This window comes from Chiloscyllium plagiosum, unplaced genomic scaffold (assembly GCF_037043375.1).
Source record: "Chiloscyllium plagiosum isolate Xiang-an unplaced genomic scaffold, Cpla_swu_hap1 HiC_scaffold_42, whole genome shotgun sequence".
NCBI lineage: Eukaryota > Metazoa > Chordata > Chondrichthyes > Orectolobiformes > Hemiscylliidae > Chiloscyllium > Chiloscyllium plagiosum.
Window position 1 is genome coordinate 69,303,655 of NW_028270180.1, and position 21,968 is coordinate 69,325,622.

General features: G+C 45.8%; 1 non-coding gene across 1 annotated transcript; it reads right to left on the minus strand.

Moving 5' to 3' along the window:
* Nucleotides 1-1,633: 1,633 nt before the first annotated feature.
* Nucleotides 1,634-1,715, minus strand: trnas-uga (transfer RNA serine (anticodon UGA)). Its single transcript has one exon. It is a non-coding gene; the product is annotated as a tRNA-Ser (tRNA).
* Between the last annotated feature and the right edge of the window lie 20,253 nt (nt 1,716-21,968).

The following is a 21,968-nucleotide window of genomic DNA, read 5'->3' on the forward strand; positions in this document are numbered from 1 at the left end:
CTACTCCGCTGATATCGCCCTGCCTTTTCACATCGCAAGCCAGGAACCTGAATCAGTCGAGTTCCTTTCCACACATGGAATTGCTTTTTTCTAATTCATTGACTGCTGATATAATAGATTATTAGAACATAGAACATAGAACATAGAACAATACAGCACAGAACAGGCCCTTCGGCCCACGATGTTGTGCCGAACTTCTAACCTAGATTAAGTACCCATCCATGTACCTATCCAAATGCCGCTTAAAGGTCGCCAATGATTCCGACTCGACCACTCCCACGGGCAGCGCATTCCATGCCCCCACCACTCTCTGGGTAAAGAACCCACCCCTGACATCTCCCCTATACCTTCCACCCTTCACCTTAAATTTATGTCCCCTTGTAACACTCTGTTGTACCCGGGGAAAAAGTTTCTGACTGTCTACTCTATCTATTCCTCTGATCATCTTATAAACCTCTATCAAGTCACCCCTCATCCTTCGCCGTTCCAACGAGAAAAGGCCGAGAACTCTCAACCTATCCTCGTACGACTTCCTCTCCATTCCAGGCAACATCCTGGTAAATCTTCTCTGCACCCTCTCCAAAGCTTCCACATCTTTCCTAAAGTGAGGCGACCAGAACTGCACACAGTACTCCAACTGTGGCCTAACCAAAGTCCTGTACAGCTGCAACATCACTTCACGACTCTTGAATTCAATCCCTCTGCTAATGAACGATAATACTCCATAGGCCTTCTTACAAACTCTATCCACCTGAGTGGCAACCTTCAAAGATCTATGTACATAGACCCCAAGATCCCTCTGTTCCTCCACCTGACTAAGAACCCTACCATTAACCCTGTATTCCGCATTCTTATTTGTTCTTCCAAAATGGACAACCTCACACTTGGCAGGGTTGAACTCCATCTGCCACTCCTCAGCCCAGCTCTGCATCATATCTAAGTCCCTCTGCAGCCGACAACAGCCCTCCTCACTGTCCACAACTCCACCTATCTTCGTATCATCTGCAAATTTACTGACCCACCCTTCGACTCCCTCATCTAAGTCATTAATAAAAATTACAAACAGCAGAGGACCCAGAACTGATCCCTGCGGAACTCCACTTGTAACTGGGCTCCAGGCTGAATATTTACCATCTACCACCACTCTCTGCGTTCGACCGGTTAGCCAGTTTTCTATCCAATTGGCCAAAGTTCCCTCTATCCCATGCCTCCTGACTTTCCGCATAAGCCTACCATGGGGAACCTTATCAAATGCCTTACTAAAATCCATGTATTGGCCTTGAGAGTCAGCTGTAAATTAGGTTGAACTTTCTCAGCTTGACTTTCAACTGATCCTGAAAAAGATGTCATCACCTGCAGGTACATGCATTGCATTGCTTCTTGTTTTGCTGAATTCCACTCCCCGAACATCCAAATTTCATGATAGTTCGACAAATGTGTTGACACTGATTCGTGTTGGAAGTTGGTGGCTTTTTGTGTCTCGACACATAATTTATTCAGTTAGATGGCTGGGTCAGTCTTGAAATTACTTAGGATTCTTCACAGTTGAAAATTTACTTTCGATTGAATGCAAAGCTCAAGCTCCACGAAATTCAAATTCTGCAAATGAATTAATGACTTTTAAAAGATTCTACGCTGTGAACAGGATTCGAACCTGCGCAGGGAGACCCCAGTGGATTTCAAGTCCAACGCCTTAACCTCTCGGCCATCACAGCTGCGGCAAGCCTGTCAATTTTCTTAGTAAAATAACTGAATTCATTTTTTGGAAGAACAAATTGTCAAGACCCAAAGATTTCGCCAAATTCTTTGCAGATGCCTAGACGAACGGTACCTTCGCAGATTGACAGGCTTTCACCGCAAACTAGATTCTGACACAGCTGAAGTTATGGGAATGATTCTTCGTAGAATTATAGAGTCACGGATGTACACCACACGAAGAGAGGATCATTGTCTCACTGCGTCCGATCGATTTTGACTCAATTGCTCATCGTCTGGTGCCAAATTAGATATGCTGTTGTGTTTTAATATTCATCGAAATATGGTATTAGAAATATTGATGCTAAGTCCATAAACACTAGCTACATTCGTAAAAACAATATCGGAATTAGAAAGAATGCAGAACCAATTTACATGAATGGATCCAGCAACTAATCCGTAAGTTCTGACATCAGGTAATGAATTTGTGAGCGCAAAAGGGGAAGATTGACCAAAGATTTGGAACTTGAAATCGTCTTGACGGAATTATTTGCAAAGTTTTTGCGGTTGTTCTAGAGTCATCAAGTCCTTGAACAATACAACATGGAAAGTGGTCCTTCTTTCCAACTTGACCATGGTGGACAGTTATCCTAAATTAATAGGTCCCATTTGCCAACATTTGGCCCACATCCCTCAAAACCTTGTTACTCTATATCCATCCAGATGCCATTAAATGTTACAGTTGTACCAGTCTACAACAATTTCTCTGGCAGCTCATTCTGGACACGACTGAAAAAGTTGCCCCTGACGTCCTTTTAAATCCTTACCCTCTAAATGTAAACCGATGTTTTCTAAATTTTGACTTCCTCACCAGCCGGAAAACACCGTGACGAGTCAACCTATCCATGTCCCTCATGATCTAATAAATAGCAACGATTTGACTTTATCATACTTGTCAGGAGGGAAATGTGTGGAGATTATTTGGCGAAGGTTTGAAGTAGAAAGTCTGATGTACAGATGTTTAGAAATGCATCTTGGAGAAGTTTTTAATAAGTCATTGAAGTCTTGTAGCCGTTGTAGAAGTCTGTTGTGAAAGCTGCAGAAGGATCTCAGGGCACGAGAACGAAGCATTATTTCCAATATATGGTGGCTCAGTTCGACCGCACTTGGACGACAGTATGAGAAATTACAATCCTCAATTTAGGAAAGATACTAATGCCATATGAGGAATACCACGAATGGTGTTTAGCCTTGATATCATGGATGAACGTTAGTCCTCTGAATTGAAATTGGGCAAATCCGGCCTTTTTTTTAACAGTTTCAAAACAAGAGAGGTAATCTCATTGAGAGTTGCAAAATATTTGAAGAGATAAACAGGGTGGTGCAATTAAATTTTGTTCCCTCATTGGTGAATCTAGAAGCAGGAGAGGAGAATTTTAAAATGAAGCATTGTGATTTATGACCAGGATGAGAACTATTGATTTTTGTCTTAGCGTTGAGAAGTCTCACTATTCAGCGCTACAGTGAGCCTTGGATATTTGGTCTTTGAATGCATCACTATCAGCCTGACCCGCCGACACTTACTGCATCACTATAGACCTGACCCCTCACACTTACCGCCTTAATATCAGCGTGAACCCCTCAAACTTACTACATCACTATCCATCTGGCGCCCTCACATTTACTGCGCCACTTTCACTTCGAGACCATTATTTTGACTGCGTCACTATCAGCCTGACTGCCAAGCACTTTCTTTGTCACTATCAGTCACGCCCTTACACTTCCTATGTTACTATCACCCTGACTCCTTACACTTACTCTGTCACTATCAGCCTGACTCCATCACACTTATTATGTAAGTATCAGACTGACGCCTCACACTTACGGTGTCACTACAACACTGCCTCCTCAAACTATCTATGTCACTATCATCTTGACCCTCTCACATTTACTGCCTCACAATCACACTGACCACCTCACACCTACTGCTTCACTATGAGCTTCAACACTCACACGTACAGCATCACTACCAGCCTGACTCACTCACACTTATCACCTGACAAGCAGCATTACTCTCTCAAATTTATTTCATCATTATTAGGCTGAGGCACTCACACTGACAGCGTCACTAACAGCCTGACCCCCTCATGCTTACTGCGTTGGTATCTCCCTGATCCCCTCAGAATTACTGCGTCACAATCACTCTGACCCCCTCATACTTGATGTGTCACTATACTTCTGGCACCCTCATACTTCCTGCATCACTCACACCCTGACACATGCGCACCTACTGCATCCCTATCAGCCAAACCCCACTCACTCACGGCGTCACTCTCTCTCTAACCTGCTCACACTTCATGCGTCACCATCACCTTGATACCCTCTCACTTAGTGCATCAATATCAGCCTGACCCCCTCACGCTTACTGCATCACTCCCAGCCTGATCCCTTCAAATGTACTGTGTCACTATCAGACTAACCCACTCATACTTACAGCATCACTATCACCTTGAGCCCCCAAACTTAGTGCGTCCAGATCACCCTGAACCTTTCACTCTTCTTGCGTCACCTTCAGCCAGACCCTGCACACTATCACTCTAACCTCCTCATACTTGCTGCATCACTATAACTCTATCCCACTCACACCGTGTGTGTCACTATCACCCTGACAACTCATACTCACTGCACCACTATTATCCTGACTCCATCACAATTAATATATCATTATCAGCCTGACCCGTTACACTTACTGTGTCACTATCAACCTGTCCCCTCACATTTCCTGTGTCACTTTCAATCTGACACCCTCAATATGTCTGTGTCACTTTCACCCTGAACACGTCACACTTACTGCATGGGTGTCTACCTGAAACCTCGCACATGTTGTGACACTATCATCCTGAGCGGCTCACACTTACTGCGTCACTAGCACACCAACACTCTCACCTTCACTGCATCACTATTAGCCTGACCCGCTCACACGTTTTGCGTCACTACTACCCTGAACTCCTCACAATTGCTGTGTCGCTATCAGCCTGAGCCCCTCACTATCACGCTGACCAAGCTCACAATTACAGCATCACTATCAAACTCACCACCTCACACTTTCTCTGTCATTATCACCCTGACCCTCTCACACGTAATGCGTCACTGTCACACTGAGACACTCACATTCTCTGCGTCGTTATCAGCCAGACCCGCCGGCACACAGCGTCACTATCAACCTGGCCCCTCACACTTGCATGCCTCAATATCAGCGTGAACCCCTCACACTTACTGCGTCACTGTCCATCTGCCTTCCTCACACTTACTGCACCAGTTCCACCTTGACATCCTCATTTTTACTGCGTCACTATCAGCCTGACAGCTCCACAAATATTACGTCACTATCAGTTACGCCCTCGCAATTCCTATGTTAATATCACCCTCACTCCTAAAACCTACTGCGTCACTATCAGCCTGCCTCCATCACACTTTTTGCGCTAGTATCAGACTGACGCCTCACGTTTACCATGTTACTAAAACTCTGCCCCATCACACTGACTGCGTCACTATCAGCCTGACTCCTCAGACGTCCTGCGTCACTATCACCCTGAACCACTCACACTTTTTGTATCAGTTTCAGTCTGACGCCTTGCACTTACTGTGTAACTAAAACTCTCTCCCCTCACACTGACTGTGTCACTATCAGCTTGACCCCTTCATACTTACTGCGTCAATATCAGTCTGACCCCTCAGACTTACTGCGTCACTCTCACTCTGATCCTCTCTCATTTACTGCGTCACTTTCACCCTGACCTCCTCACATTTACTGCGTCACTATCACCCTGACCCACTCACACAGTCTTTGCCATTTTCACCTTGTCGGTCTTATTTTTACTGCGTCACCATCAGCCTAACCACCACACACTTATTGCGTCACTTTCAGTCACGCCCTCACACTTCCCGTCACGCCCTCACACTTCCCATGTTACTATCACCCTGAATCCTTACTCTTATTGTGTCACTATCTGTCTGACTCCTCACACTTACTGTATCACTATCAGCCTGACTCAATCACATTTATTGTGTCAGTATCAGACTGACGCCTCACACTTATCTTGTCACTAAAACACTGCCCCGTCACATTGACTGTGTCACTATCAGCCTGACCCCCTCACACTTACTGCTTCACTATCGCAATGCCCCTCTCTCACTTACGACGTCATTTACACCCTGACACCCCACACTTGCTGTGGCACTATCACACTGAGGGCCTTACACTTACACTTACTACGTTACTATCACACTGGTATCTCACACCCACTGTGTCACTATCATCCTGAGCCGCTTACACCTATTGCGTCACTATCATTTTGACCCCAACTGCGTCAGTCTGATACTGACACAATAAATGTGATGGAGTCAGGCTGATAGTGACACAGTAAGTGTGAGGGGTCAGACAGCATCAATATCAGCCTGACCATCTCACACATACTGCGCCACTACCAGGCTGACTCCCTCACATATACTGCGTCACTTTAAGACTTACCCACTCATGCTTACTGCGTCACTATCACCCTGACTCGCCACTCTTGCTGCATCAAGATCATTGTGCCCCCATGCACTTACAGCGTAACTATCATCCTGACAATGTCATACATACTTCGTCAAGATCAGACTGATCCCCTTAAATTTAATGCGTCAGTATCAGCTTCAACACTCACATTTACTGCGTCACTTCTAGCACTACTCCTGCACTCTTACTGCAACCTTATCCACCTTACCCCGTCGCATTTACTTCATCACTATCAGCCTGAGACACTCACACTTACAGCTTTACGACAACCTGGCCCTGTGAGTGTATTTACATCACTGTCACCCTGACCCCTTGCCCATACTGCGTCACTATAAGCCTGACCCCTCAAATGTTCTGCGTCACTATCACACTGACATCTCACACTCACTGCGTCACTGTCACCCTGACCCCATCACACTTGCCATGTCACCATCACAATGACACATTCACACAGTCTGTTTCACTGTCATCCTGACACCTCACACTCACTGGATCACTACCATCCTCCCCCTCATACTGACCTGTCACTGTCATCCAGAGCCGCTCACACTTATTGCGTTCCTATCACTCTGCTCCCAACACACTTACTGCGTCACTATCAGCCTGACACTCGCACACTTCCTGCATCACTATCAGCCTGACCCCTCACAATTTCACCGTGTCTATCAGTCTGACTCCTCACATTTCCTGCATCACTGCCACCCTGTCACTTAACACTTACTGGCCAGTATTAGCCTGACGCCCTCAACATACTGCATCAATATCAGCCTGAACACTCACACTTACTCCGTCACCATCACGCTGACCCCCTCATACTCACTGCGTCACTATCACCCTGTCCCCTCACATTTCCTGCATTAGGATCACTCTGACTCACGGACACTTACTGCATCACTATCAGCCTGACCCTGCACACATACTGTGACACTATCAGCCTGACCCCACCACACTTACTGCTTCACTATCAGACTGACCCCTCACACTTACCGCATCACTAACAGCCTGACACCTCACACTTACTGCGTCACTATTCCCCTAACACCTCACTTTTATTGGCCACTATCAGCCTGATGCTCACAACGTACTGTGTCACTGCCAGCCTGAACGCACACACCTACTCCCTCACTATCACCCTGACTGTCTCACACTCACTGCGACAGTCTCTGCCTGACCCCTGCACACTTACTGCGTCACTATCACCCTGTCCTCTCCCACGTTATGCGTCAGGATCAGCCTGACATAGTAACACTTACTGCATCCCTATCAGCCTGATCTCCCTCCAATTACTGTGTCACTAACAAACTGACCACTCACTCTTACTGCGTCACTCTCACACTGACCCCTCACACGAAGTGCTTCACTATCACCCTGACCACCTCACACTTACTGCGTCACTATCGGTCTGATCCCTCAGACTTCCTGCATCACAATCACTCTGACCCCGCCAAACTGCGTACATATCGGCCTGATCCACTCACATAGTCTGCATCACTACCACGCTGACACCTCACCCTCATTGTGTCACTATCATCCTCACTCCATCACACTTATTCAGTCACTGTCAGCCTGATCCCCTGTAATGGAAAATTATCATTTCTTGTGAAATCTGTGAAATCAGTTTGAAACAAAGAAGTATGGACCTAACTTTGCAAAAAGACAGAAAAAATGTAAAGTTCAACCTAATTTTCAGCTGACTCTCAAGGCCAATAATCTATTATATCTGCAGTCCATGAATTAGAAAAAGCAACTCCATGTGTGGAAAGGAACTCGACTGATCCAGGTTCCTGGCTTGAGGTGTGATAAGGCAAGGCGATATATAGTATAAAGGGAATATGTGAAAACCGCCAGGCGTCCATTTTATGATGCGTCTTGCAAATGTGTCGGGTCCACTCTGCAAATTTCAAAATTAAACTTTTCCTTTGCTCTTGGTAGCATTTGAGTCGAGTCGATTGAAATCCCACGGCAGTAAACTTGGGGGCTCGCCTGGGACCCTGCGACTGGGTAAGATTTTGAAGATTCCCAGGAGGTGTACGCGCCACTGCCTTGAAGGTCTTTCACTTCATCTCCAGCGCTGAATTGGCCCCTTTGCATGAGAGGACTGGGGATAAGTGGATCGCTCCAGAGTCGCGTTCCGAATCGAATAGGGTCGGGGTAAGAGTTGTGGCTAAAGTAATCCGACATAGAGACTCGTTCGAAGAGAATAAATGAACCAGGAAGTGGGACCAGTGAACTCTCACGCGATATTCGAGTAAAGCTCAAGTGAAAGGATTGCCGTCTCGAGAGAGTTTAAGAGACAGCAAGATTAACGTCGGTATAGACTTGAAGCCACCATGTGCCACGTTGGAGTCGCCAAAGCTGTACCGGTTACGTGGGTTCTTAGTTTGTGAAAACCAAGGCAATGAGGCGGTCGCAACCAATGAGAGGGGACGTCGGGAGGTAAAAACAAGTTATATTGGCAAAGAGAAGATTATGGTATCGTGAGAGAGAGAGACAGACAGACAGACAGACAGAGAGAGATGTTCACTTTTCCAATATCCATGAAAATCGGCTCCAACAAGAGCGAACAAAAAGAGGGTCGACAGACAACTCGGAATGGTCAAGAAAAAATACAATATATGATAAATAATTATGGCCCAGTTTCTGTAAAGCAGTTAAAAATGTAAATCAAGGCATGTGGTTTTCTGGAGGAAGGAAGTTTTAGTAACATGCAGTTGCAAATGCTGAGGTCACCGTTGGAGGAGAGAGAGAAGGAGAAACGGAAGAAAAAAATAGAACCTGTGAATTGGAGTGCTTATAACATGTTGAAGGCTGAGCCTGATTTCAGGAAAGAAAATCTCGAATAAAGGATAGATCAAGTACACGTACAAACACCAACGCACATGCACACACACACGGAAAACAACCTAATGAAGCTGTACAGTGTCTTAGGACTGGATCAGATCCAAGTCAACGGTCGTCGCCTCAGGGTCTTCTGAATCACCAATAGCATATCGTACCCACAATCAATTGAAGCAAGAATCCCTAAAGAAGTTGAGACAATGTCCCAGTACCTTAAGCGCCTCACGAAAGTCGATAACGTCTATTGTGGACTGATACCACCCAAGGACATAGCGACGGCAGACATCACACTGTATGAGGCAGACCTGAGGAGCAGCTTCATCAATGGAATGAAGTACGAAACAACAAAATAGGTAAAATATACGTGTATTACCGGGGACACGGGAAAGCTGAATTGGATAGAACAATACGTGATACATGCTGAAAAATTGCTGGCTCAAGAGAACCATAACCGGAAATTAAAGATGCAACAGCAATCACATAAACCTCAGCTTATTATGATGCAAATGGTTGTTCAGCCGTTGGAGGGAGGAACTGCGGGAAAAGAGAGAGGCAAAGGTGGAGTTCGCAAAAGAGGAAGGGATCGCGGAAGTGTGCTTGCAGAGATAGATCTGGCTAGTGCTTTGTTTGAGGAGCAATGGACCACTAGTCGAGACAGTGCCCGCACAGACAGCCTCAATCGGTCCTGGAGGCTGGACAGCATAGTCACTGACAGGGAACGACTGAGGTTGAGGTGGGCAGGCCACAAGGTACAGGTAAGCCTCTTTCCTTTATATTTGGCTATGAAAAATCCCTTATGCTAATCACTTCTACTAACCTAACGGGCACTGAGATGTATCCCAACTCTATATTGAATATTGAGATTGCGGAGTGTGGACAATATATTCAATAAACCAATGATGTGTATATGTCGATGCCTACCTCTATGTTATATATGGAAGGTACACCAGTTACCTTTCTGGTAGATACATGGCCAGCACATTCACTCCTCAAATCAAGACAGTTCAGAGAGTTGACGCCAATAAAGATGAGTGGAATGTTCCTGAACTCAATGGAGGCATCAGGCTTCGTGATATGAGAGCGTTTTACCGCACCCATATTGTGTGAAATCAGTAATGTGCATACATTCTAATTCTCAATTTTGTTAGCGGAATTCTCTCATTAACATTTGATGGCTCGGGATCTCATTGTGAGACTGGGGTTGTATTTGCTCAGTACTCCGACGGGCTTGCAGGTAATTCAAAGGGAAGATTCACAAGTGTAAACTGTAAAATACAACCCACGACCCCTTGTGTATGTCTATGAGTGGCGATTAAGCCAGAGAGCAATGAGTTCAATAAGCAATTCACTCGCCCTGGAAGCAGGTAACCATGTTAATCATATCAACACCGATTTTTGTTTTGCGGGAATATGCTGCACTGCACAGCACACATACACCAGGATGGCCCTGAGCACCCATAAGAGAAGGATTGGTTCAGGAGATTGGTTAAACCAGGTCAGTTGTTATTGTGCGAATTTTATTGAAGGGATGACAGATGTGCAGTCAGTGTGAACTTATGTAAAGTACCTGTGACGGCAAATAAATTCTATATTTTTGATGTGGAAGGCTGCGCTCCTCGCGTGTCACTGGCGAAGGTGTCCAGTGACAATTGGCAGGATTTGGGGCCATGGGTACTAAAGGCATAAAGAACGAAATGCTGAGTGTTCTGGGACGATGTGGGTATGTGGTTCAATGCAGATGTGCGGACATATAGGAAGAAATTAATTTATCTAACTCAGGCAATAGAACAGTCGAGGTAACCCCCGCGAGCCCTGAAGAGCCTAGAAGGCTGGCCTGGCGTTTCCCTAAGATAAATTCTCAGACCCAAGATTAATAACGGTCCCTACTGAATTATGGGTAAAAGGCAAACATGATGTGGGGCTTATACGAGGTTGTGAACCAATACGAGTAACCACGAAGTCGGAGTATCGTCCTTGCAGTGCACAATACCCGTTAAAACGCGAGGCCATAGACGTAGTTACTCTAGTTTTTCAATCCTTCCCAAAGGCTAGAAGATAATCCCCTGTGTAAACTCACTTGTGAGAACTCCCATTTTTCTGATCAAAAAGGCAACAAAAATTGCAAGTGAACCGGAGGAATGCAGGTTTGTTGAAGACCTGCAGGCAGTCAATAACAGTGTTGTCCCGCGCGCATCAAATGTTCCCAAACCCTATACTGTATTAGTTCCATTTCCACCGGACAGTAAATGGTTCCATACTGTGGATTTAGCAAATACATTCTTTAGTGTGACGGTGCATCCAGATAGTCAATTCAGGTTCGCTTTTTAATTCAAAGGCAAATCTTATGAGTTCACATGACTTTGTCAATGTTACTGTGAGTCACCCACCATATATAATGAGGCTATACGCAGGAGACTGGAGACTCTTGTTTTAACCCCTGGGTCTGCGCTTCTGCAATCTGTAGACGATTGCTGAATAGTAGCACCGACAGAGGAACAAGTGAGAAGGATTCCCTTGCATTACACGAGGGAAGGGCACAAAGTCAGTCTCGCAAAGCTTCGATTTATGCAACAACAGGTGAAGTTCTTCAGTCACTTAATATCTGAACAAGGGAAGGCCATTGGTCAAGACAGAGTGCAAGTAATTCAGCAAATTCCAAGGCCTCACATGAAGAAACAATTGAAATCCTTTTTGAGCATACGCTCCTACTGAAGAACTTTTATCCCACATTACACAAATCTTGAGGCGCCCTGAAGTGACATGGCCCATGAAAAGGGGAGCAGAACCAAGGTCCGTTGCAATGGATCCCAGCGGCCGAGTTGAATTGAAAAAGACGTTTCAAAGTCCACCGACACTGGGGATTCCGAATCCAAACAAGCCTTCTGTCAAACGGCAGATGAGAAACATGGCTGCATGACATCTGTGTTGTTGCAGGATCATGGGGGAAAATTCAGGCTGGCAGCTTATTTTTCGGCTAATCTGGACCTCGTAGCGGCAGTATTGCGTAAATGCCTGCGAGCTGTGGTTGCAGCTAAAAAGGCTGTTGCAGTGACCAGGGATATAATCGGCTAAGGCGACTTAACCAAACTGATCGCACATGCAGTATCCTTACTGCTTTCCGAGCAAAAGACAACACATACGTCGGCAGTGCGTTGACTCAGATACAATACTGTGTTATTGGAGAAGTCTAACATTGCAATAAAACGATGTAACGTCCTTAATGCTGCTAATCCTCTCACTAGAGAAGGAGACGGAGACCCACATGATTGTATCGCTGTAATTAATGAAATGCGCTGCCGAGACAAGACTTGCAGAATTCACCACTTCAGAATCTAAATATGGCGTTTTTTTGTGTGGATGGGACAGCATTCAGGTGCAAGTAGATAGGTCAGAATTTTATTGGGCATGCTGGAGTAACTACCCATGAGGTATTCAAAGCGGGATCGCTCGCTTCTCAACTGTCAGCGCAAGCAGAGGAGCTGATTGCCTTGATTGAGGCATATAAATTGGCTAAGGGAAACAGAGTGAATATTTAACAGATAGCAGATACGGATTCGGAGTTGCACATGATGTTGGAATCCTGTGTAAATATAGGGACTTCTTGACGTTCACCGGAAAGCCCATCACACACCGTGATCAGATTTCTGACCTCTTGGAAGTGGTCGTATTGCCGAAATCAATCGCTGTGTGTAAATATGATGTCCACACGAAAAATAACGATTCAGTTTCTCAAGGAAATGCAAGGGCAGACTCAGCGGCAAGGACGGCAGCCAGCAGCCGGTAAATGATCAGTTTGACATGGGAATGACAAAAGTCCTTACCCAAACAGCAGACGTACGGGAGTCACAGTCGAAGTCCAGGCTTGAAGACATGTTTGAGTGGGAAAAAGCAGAGTGCAGTTTGAGGTAAGGGGTATGGCGTGGCCCCAATGTTAAACCTTTTCTACCACGATCATTATTTCCATTCTATGCCAAACTGACACACGGTAAGGAACATGTGTCAAAAGAGGGGAGATATGACAGCATTTCAGCACAGTGGTACACTGAGGGATTTACTCATTACTTCCAGAAATATTGTGAACGATGTGTTATCTGTGCCACAATAATGTGGGAGGGGAATACAGATGAGTCATGTAGCACTTCCGAAACCCCAAAAGCAATTTGAACATTTACAACTGCATTTTACCGAACTAACACCCTGCAAAGGAAAAAGGTATTGTCTGGTATTGGTTGATATGTTTTCCAAATGGGTGCAAGCGTTCCCCACAGCAAAACAGAATGCCAGTGCCGTAACCAAAGCTTTCCTAACTGAGATATTTCCGAGATGGAGCATCCCTGAGAGGCTTAGTAGTCCCAAGGTTTGTGAACGTTTACAGCTCCGGTTGAGGTTTAGGTTTGCTTGCTGAGCTGTACGTTTGGTATCCAGGTAACTTCATCAGTGGCGACCTTCAAGAGAAGCGAAGATTTTGTCTCCTGCTTTCTATTTATATGTTTGTCCTGGATGGGGTTCGTGGTGATGTCATTTCCTATTCGTTTTCTGAGGGGTTGACAGATGGTAAATCGATCTATGTGATTGTTTATGGCGTTGTGATTGGAGTGTGAGGCCTCTCGGAATTCTCTGGTGTGTCTGCATATACAGCAAACTGACAAACACTGACCAAATACTTAACTACACCAGCAGCCATCCCAACATGCAAAAAGGAAACTGTATCAGAACACTATTCCAAAGAAACACCACACATTTCAGCACAGACGAACTTCGAAAAACAGAGGAGAACCACCTATAAAGCGCATTCAAGAAGAATGGATACTTAAAAAATACAGTCCACAGATTCCTCAGGAACAAACCACGACAAGTAGACCTAACACAGCCAGAAACCCTATCGACATTTCCATACATCAATGAAGTCTCAGAAGTGGCAGCCAGACTACTAAGACCCCTCGGAATCCCACCAACAGTCTCAAACAAAACTAACAAATTTAAAAGACCCAGTACAACCCATGGACAAAACCAACGTCTTATACAAAATTGCATGCAAGGACTGACACAAACACTACGTAGGACAAACAGGAAGTAAGTTAGCCACCAGGATACAGAACACCAGCTAGCCACAAAAAACGATACCACCCTCTCTCCCTCGTAGCCCTTCACACGGATTAAATTTAAACACCATTTTGACTGGGACAACACATCTATCCTGGGACAGGTTAGGAATGACATGCCAGATAATTCCTTGAGGCCTAGCACTCCAACCACAACGCCATAAAATAAGACATATATATCTAGATAGCATCTATCAACCCCTCAGAAAACGACCAGGAAATGGCATCACCACAAACCCCAGGAACCCCATCCTGGACAAACATATAACTAGAAAGCAGGAGACAACAGCTTCTCTTCACTTGGAGTTCATCACTGATGATGTTACCTAGAACATAGAACATGGAAAAATACAGCGCAGTACAGGCCCTTTGGCCATCGATGTTGCGCCGATCCAAGCCCACCTAACCTACACTAGCCCACTAACCTCCATATGCCAGGTAATGAAACGTCTGGATATCAAACATACAACTCAGCGAGCAAACCTACACTCTCGGCTTAGTAGTTACAGTGGGACACCATTTGTCCATAATGCCCGACAGCAGATTAGTGAGTATTTGGGAATAAACATGAGATAACACTGTGCCTACCACCAAACGAGCGGTAGGGCAGCGGAAAGAGAAAATTCTACCTTAAAAAATAAATTGACAAAATGCTGTGAGGAACTAGGGATGGCATGGACAAAGGCACTTCCAATTGTGCTAATGTGTATGAGATCTAGGAGGAGATGGAGAGCTAATCTTAGCCCGTTTGAAATTTTGTTTGGTAGGCCCCAAACACAGTAATTGTCCCTAGACGTAAGGGAAGCCAAATAAGAGGCTACTGTGAGGATGAGATATTGTGTTACTGCATGAAACTCTCTGCACTTCTGTCCCAAATACAGAATCAAGTGAAGACAGCACTACCCCAGTCAGCAGAAGGGAAGATGCATGATCTATAACCTGGAGCCTGAATAGTGGCGAAAGACTTCAGGAGGGAAAACAGGAAGGCAAAGTGGTGGCTGGGACCGTTTCAAGTACGCCTTACAGCACAGATAGCTGTTAAGATCGCCGGAACAGCCACGTGGATACACGCCAGCCATTATAAACTTGCAGCTGGGACTGACGAGACATCGCACAACACCAAAACCAATTTAGTGCAAGTATTTATTAGAAGACTTAAGCAAATGTGGGGTTTCCCCAGTTCACACTGTTGGCAAGCGCCCTGGTAGGAATATTCATCAGGGCAGGGGCGTCTGGGATGCAGAAGCTGACGGTAATCTTAACTGATAGGACGAAGTGCATCTTTACATGCGACCCATAGCCGTTCAGTAACAACGACGACTATAAATTCGTTAATTAAGATTTATGCAGGGTTCCATGCCACGCCGGTGACTGGCACTCAGTAGTAACCACCACGGCAAAAGGGGCACCTGACATGGGAAATAGATATTCTATGATCAAAGTAAGACTCAGAAGAGGAATGAGGGAGTCCCGTGGTGTGGAATAGATAGATCCTTCTACGACATCTGTAGACAGGTGAATATAGTGGTGCAGTCGCCCCACCCCCGCCCTCCGAGATGCAGTGCAAAATGTACGACAGACGATAGGAGCAGTGGGGCATGGCAACCAATCAAACCAGATCAAGGACCTAACCCCAAGCCGGGAAACGGTCATTAATGACACACCCGAACCCGAAGGGAGACGGCCGTGGCGAGAGAGCGAATTTAATGGAGATGGGGAATTTGCCTGCTGGAGATAAATGGCGTAAATGCGACGCCAGTAGATTGGGAGCTGCGAAGGGCCATTGCTCGATGTGAAGGGAACGGAGCATGTGCTTTGGTCATAAGACAAAACGAGAGATTAGACGTTGGTTACACTTGTTGGATACGTTTGCACACAGCCCAAAGGTAGTCTGCCCAGCAAATTACTGAGAGCCTGGCGAGAAATGCCAGCTGTCTGCTTCCACGTGAGGCGACTAGCCTGACCCTGATAGTGGGGGGCAATTTGGGCAAATCTCGTGTCACCACCCGAACTCCAGGCTAACTACATCCCCAAGCCTGACACTCTACCGACCACAGCATTCCAGATAGTGGATTACATCAATCTGGGAGACTCCTTTTGGGTATCTCCCAGTGTACCTTGATGCAGTACTTGAACAATGACTCTTGTACAGCAACATACACAAATGATACGACCATAAACATTGCTTGTTCCTTTATCAATGGTCAGACCATGAGCGGCACGGTGGCACAGTGGTTAGCATTGCTGCCTCACAGCGCCAGAGACCCTGGTTTCATTCCCGCCTCAGGCGACTGACAGTGTGCAGTTTGCACATTCTCCCTGTGACTGCGTGAGTTTCCTCCCACAGTCACCAAATGTGCAGGTCGGGTGAATGGACCATGCTAAATTGCCCATAGTGTTAGGTGTTAGGTAAATGTATGGGTGGGTTGCACTTCGGCTGGTGTGTGTGGACTTGTTGGGCCGAAAAGCCTGTTTCCACACTGTAAGTAATCTGATCTAATCAGGATGTCAGGTTTAATATGGGCACGTGGCGAAAAAGGGTACCACCACACCCCCGGGGAGAACGGGGTGCTGCTACACCGCGATACTGTCCACCAACACAACAGTGTTGGCCCTAAAAGGCAGCAATCGCCGAACTCGAAGGGGCATCCCTCTGCTTTGGAATGGGTACACACTCGCAGAACATCCTCGCATATGGTGTATTCGCAAATGAGACGGAGGAAGGCCTAGCACTCATTAACACTGAGTTAATGCGGTTAGGAAGCAGTGACACAAAATCGATTAGTACTAGACATCCTGACGGCCGAGAGAGGGGGCGTCTGCAAAACGTTTCGTACCTCATGCTTTAGTAATGTTCCTGATGAGTCCCAAAATATTACTGGTTTAATAAATGGTATGAAGGCAGCTATATAACCGCCTCCATGAGCAGATGACTCCTGCTCCCGATGGCTCACGTCCCTTATGGAGGATGGGGGTAATTGACCCATATCGTTCAACTAGTTGTAGGACTGGTCTTACTCATACTGATTTGAATAAGACCCTAGTTGTGTACCTGCCTACACACTTGCTTATGAATGCAGTAGGATACGAAATGTTAAACTATCCGTGGCCCCAAAGAAGGAAGATCCGATTGCTTGTCCGCACCCTACAGCGACGTTGACGAATGTGACGTGTGAAGATGGGCTGTGTATCGGACAAACCAGGGAAGTGGAAAAACCACCACAAAGCTTTGTTCGAGTTCGGTGGTGTTTGAGGAAATGCCTGGTGTTCATAAAATATTTTTGATGTATAGCTATCTGTTTTTTTTTTGGTTGTTGTCCTTGTTTTAAAATGACAAAAAATTGGAAAATGTAATGGAAAATTAACCAAATTAACATTTACTGTGAAATCTGTCAGATAATGTTTTGCAAAATTTAATACTTCGCTGAAATATGCAAATACTTTGCTGAATTCTGCGTCGCGGAGTCAGTTTGTCTTTGTCCACTTCAACGCCGGGAGCACCTGGAATAAGGTGGGTGAACTTGCAGCATGAATTGGTACCTGGGACTTCAGTGTTGTGGCCATTACGGAGAAATGGTTAAGAGCAGGGAAAGGAATGGTTGTTGCAGGTTCCGGGATTTAGATGTTTCAGGAAGAACGGAGAATATGGTAAAAAAGGGGAAGTGTGGCATTGTTGGTCAAGGACAGTATTACAGTTGCAGAAAGGATGTTTGGGGACTCGTCAACTGAGGTTGTATGGGCTGAAGTTAGAAACAGGAAAGGAGAGGTCACCCTGTTGGGAGTTTTCTATAGGCCTCCGAATAGTTCCAGAGATGTAGGGGAAAGGATAGCAAAGATGATTCTCGATAGGAGTGACAGAGACAGGTTAGTTGTCATGGGGGACTTCAACTTTCGAAATATTCAACGGGAACACTATAGTACGAGTACTATAGATGGGTCAGTTTTTGTCCAGTGTGTGCAGGAGGGCTTCCTGACACATTATGTAGACAGGCCAACAAGGGGCGAAGCCACATTAGATTTGATACTGCGTAATGAGCTCGGTCAGGTGTTAGACTTGGAAATAGGTGAGCACGTTTTTGATAGCAATCACAATTCTGTTCTGTTTACTTCAGTGATATAAAGGGGTAGGTGTATACCACTGGGCAAGAGTTACAGCTGGGGTAAACGCAACAAAGATGCCATTAGGCAAGATTTAGGAAGCATATGATGGGGAAGGAAACTGCAGGGGATGGGCACTTTAGAAATGTGGAGCCTCTTCAAGGAAAAGCTACTGTGTGTCCTAGATAAGTATGTACCTGTCAGGTGGGGAGGAAGCTGCAGAGCGCGGGAGCCATAGTTTACGAATGAAGTGGAAACTCTGGTCAAGAGGAAGAAGGCGGCTGATGTTATGAGGGGATGTGAAGGTTCAGTTGGGGCGCTTGAGGGTTACAAGGTAGCCAGGAAAGACATAAAGAGAGAGCTCAGAAGAGCGAGGATGAGACCTGAGAAGTTGTTGGCGGATAGGAACAGGGTAAACCCTAAGGCATTCTATAGGAATTTAAGGAATAAATGAAGAACAAGAGTAAGGTTAGGGCGAATCAAGGATAGTAGTGGGAAGTTGTGTGTGCAGTCAGAGGAGATAGGGGAAGTATTAAATGAATATTTTCAACGGTATTCGCTCTTGAAAACGACAATGCTTTCCAGGAGATTACTGAGATACAGGCTAATGGAGTAGGTGGGATTGAGGTTCACAAGAAAGAGGTATGAGAAACCCTGCAGCATGTGAAAATAGATACGTCCCTTGGGCCAGAATGGATTTATCCTAGGATCCTCTGGGAAGCCAGGGAGGAGTTTTCAAAGCCTTTGGCATTGATCTTTAAATCGTTACTGTCGACAGGAATAGTGCCAGAAGACTGGAGGATAGCAAATGTGGTTCCCCAGTTCAAGGAGGGGAGTAGAGACCACCCTGGTGATTATCGACCAGTGAGCCTTACTCCAGTGGTTGGTAAAGTGTTTGAAAATGCTATAAGAGATAGGATTTATAATCATCTAGAAAATAATAATTCTTTTAGGGATAGTCAGCACGGTTTTGTGAAGGGTAGTCGTGCCTCACAAAGCTTATTAAGTTCTTTGAGAAGGTGAGCAAACAGGGAGATGAGAGTAAACCGTTTGATGTGATGTATATGGCTTTCAGCAATTTGCAGAGCTGGGCTGAGAGGTGGCAAATGGAGTTTCATGCGGACTAGAGTGAGGTGATTCACTTTGGTTGGAGTAACCAGAATGCAAATTACTGGGCTAATGGTAAGATTCTTGGTAGTGTCGGTGAGCAAAGTGATCCAGGTGCACAGATCATTGAAAGTTTCCACCCAGGTTGACAGATTTGTTAAGAAGGCTTACAGTTTTCTAGCTTTTATTAAGAGAGGGATCGAGTTCCAGAACCATGAGGTTATGCTGCAGCTGTACAAAACTCTGGTGTGGCCGCGCTTGGAGTATTGTGTGCAGTTCTTGTCACCGCACTCTAAGAAGGTTGTGGAAACTTTGGAAAGGGTGCAGAGAAGATTTACTAGGGTGTTGCCTGGTATGGAGGGAAGGTCTTACGAGGAAAGGCTGAGGGACTTGAGGCTGTTTTCGTTGGAGAGAAGAAGGTTGAGAGGTGACTTAATAAAGACATATAAGATAATCAGAGGGTGAGATCGGGTGGACAGGGAGAGCCTTTTTCCAATTATGGTGACGTCGAGCACGAGGTGGCATAGCTTTAAATTGAGGGGTGGTGGATATAGGACAGATGTCAGAGGTAGTTTCTTTACTCAGAGAGTAGTAAGGGTATGGAATGCTTTGCCTGCAACAGTAGTAGATTCGCCAACTTTAAGTACATTTAAGTCGTTATTGGACAAGCATATGGACGTACATGGAATAGTGCAGGTTAGATGGGCTTCAGATTGGTATGACAGGTCGACGCAACATCGAAGGCCGAAGGGCCTGTACTGCGCTGTCTTCTCTGACTCCTGGCGCAAGTTCCCTCCACTATCCTGATGAGCCCTACCCTCACTCAGACCATCATCTTGTTCCTCACACAACTGTAGAACGTCTTAAGTTTTACCTTAATCCTACTCACCAAGTCTTTTTCATGCCCGCTTCTTGCTCTCCTGAGATTATTCTTCACTTCCTTCCTGACTAGCTTTTAACCATCTAGAGCCCTGTCTGATTCTTGCCTACTTAACCTTAAGTCATCTTCCTCATTCGTCTTGAGATATCCTACTTCTATTGACAAAATGGAGATATGGAGCTGTAAATGGATAAGAGCTGCACATCCTGTCACTTCCAGCATCGGCCGCAAGTTTCCCTACGCTGGGCAGTGATCTAACCCAGTGTTACAGAACAATGCACTGGGCCAGAGTACACAGCTCTACATGCTGGGATGGTAACTGCTCCTGGTTTACAGTTCAATGCACTGGGCTTGCGTACACTGATCTACATGTTGGGAGGGTAACTGCTCCTGGTTTACAGATCCATGTTCTGGGGTGGCGTACACTGCTCTACATGCTGGGAGGGTAACTGCTCCTGGTTTACAGTTCAATGCACTGGGCTGGCGTATACTGCTCTACATGCTGGGAGGATAAAAGCTCCTGGGTTACAGATCAATGCCCTGGGGTGGTGTACACTGCTCTACATGCTGGGAGGTTACCTGCTCCTGGTTTACACAGCAATTTACTGCTGTTCACTACATAGCTCCCAGTTCATGGGCTGGTGTGGTCTGCACAGATTGCTGGGTTGTATTGAGCAGTACACTAGCCTGGTCTGAACACTGCTACATGCTGCACAGATATATCATCTGGATTATTCTGTGACGTGGATTTCAGCTGATTTGTCAGCACATTTACTTTATATTCTTATTTTTGTTATTGGACATACGAAAGTAGTACTCATCCAGTTAATCCCATTTGTCTGATAAGAACCACGTTTACTGAACTTGTCGATCAAGTAATCATCCAATTATGACATGAATATCCGTCCTTCTGTACCTTAACCTGGCCGTTGGTGCTCATATCTCGGGGAAATCATTATGAAGCTCAGAAACAATGTGCAAAATGTATGCCTCGTGCTCTCATGTACATCCCGTCTGTGGGTCCCATTTGGCTCCCGAGTGTATCGAGAGCTGGCATTGTGAAGCTCAGAAACAATTAAATGGTGTGTGTCAGGCTTCTTTTCACTTCCTGGTGTGTCCCATGTGGTACTCCATGGACACGGGTGTGTGTGTTTGACAGTTGCTTACTTCCTGGTGTGTCCCATGTGGTACTCCATGGACAGGGGTGTTTGTATTTGACTGTTGCACACTTCCCAGTGTGTCTCATGTGGTACTCCATGGGCAGAGGTGTGTGTGTTTGGCTGCTGTTCACTTCCCGGTATGTCTCATGTGGCGATCTATGGACAGGGGTGTGTGTGTGCTGGGCTGCTGTTCACTTCCCGGTGAGCCCCATGTGGCGATCCATGGACAGGTGTGTGTGTGCTGGGCTGCTGTTCACTTCCCGGTGTGTCTCATGTGGTGCTCCATGTTGGACAGGGGTTCCAGCAGCTTTAGACATGTCTTTGAACCTTGGTCTGTGCGTGTCCACTGAACACCTGTGCTTGTCCCTCTCAGATGATTGTGTGGTCAGTAACGCGACGAAACCTCTCGAGTATTATTATAAAAGAGCAGGCATCGAACTTGTAGCTGAGGGGCTTCTGACTGACTCCTGTTATTGAAAAGTTAGTGGAGTGCTTTGGATGGTTTGCTGGAGGTTGTACTGTGAGCTGCC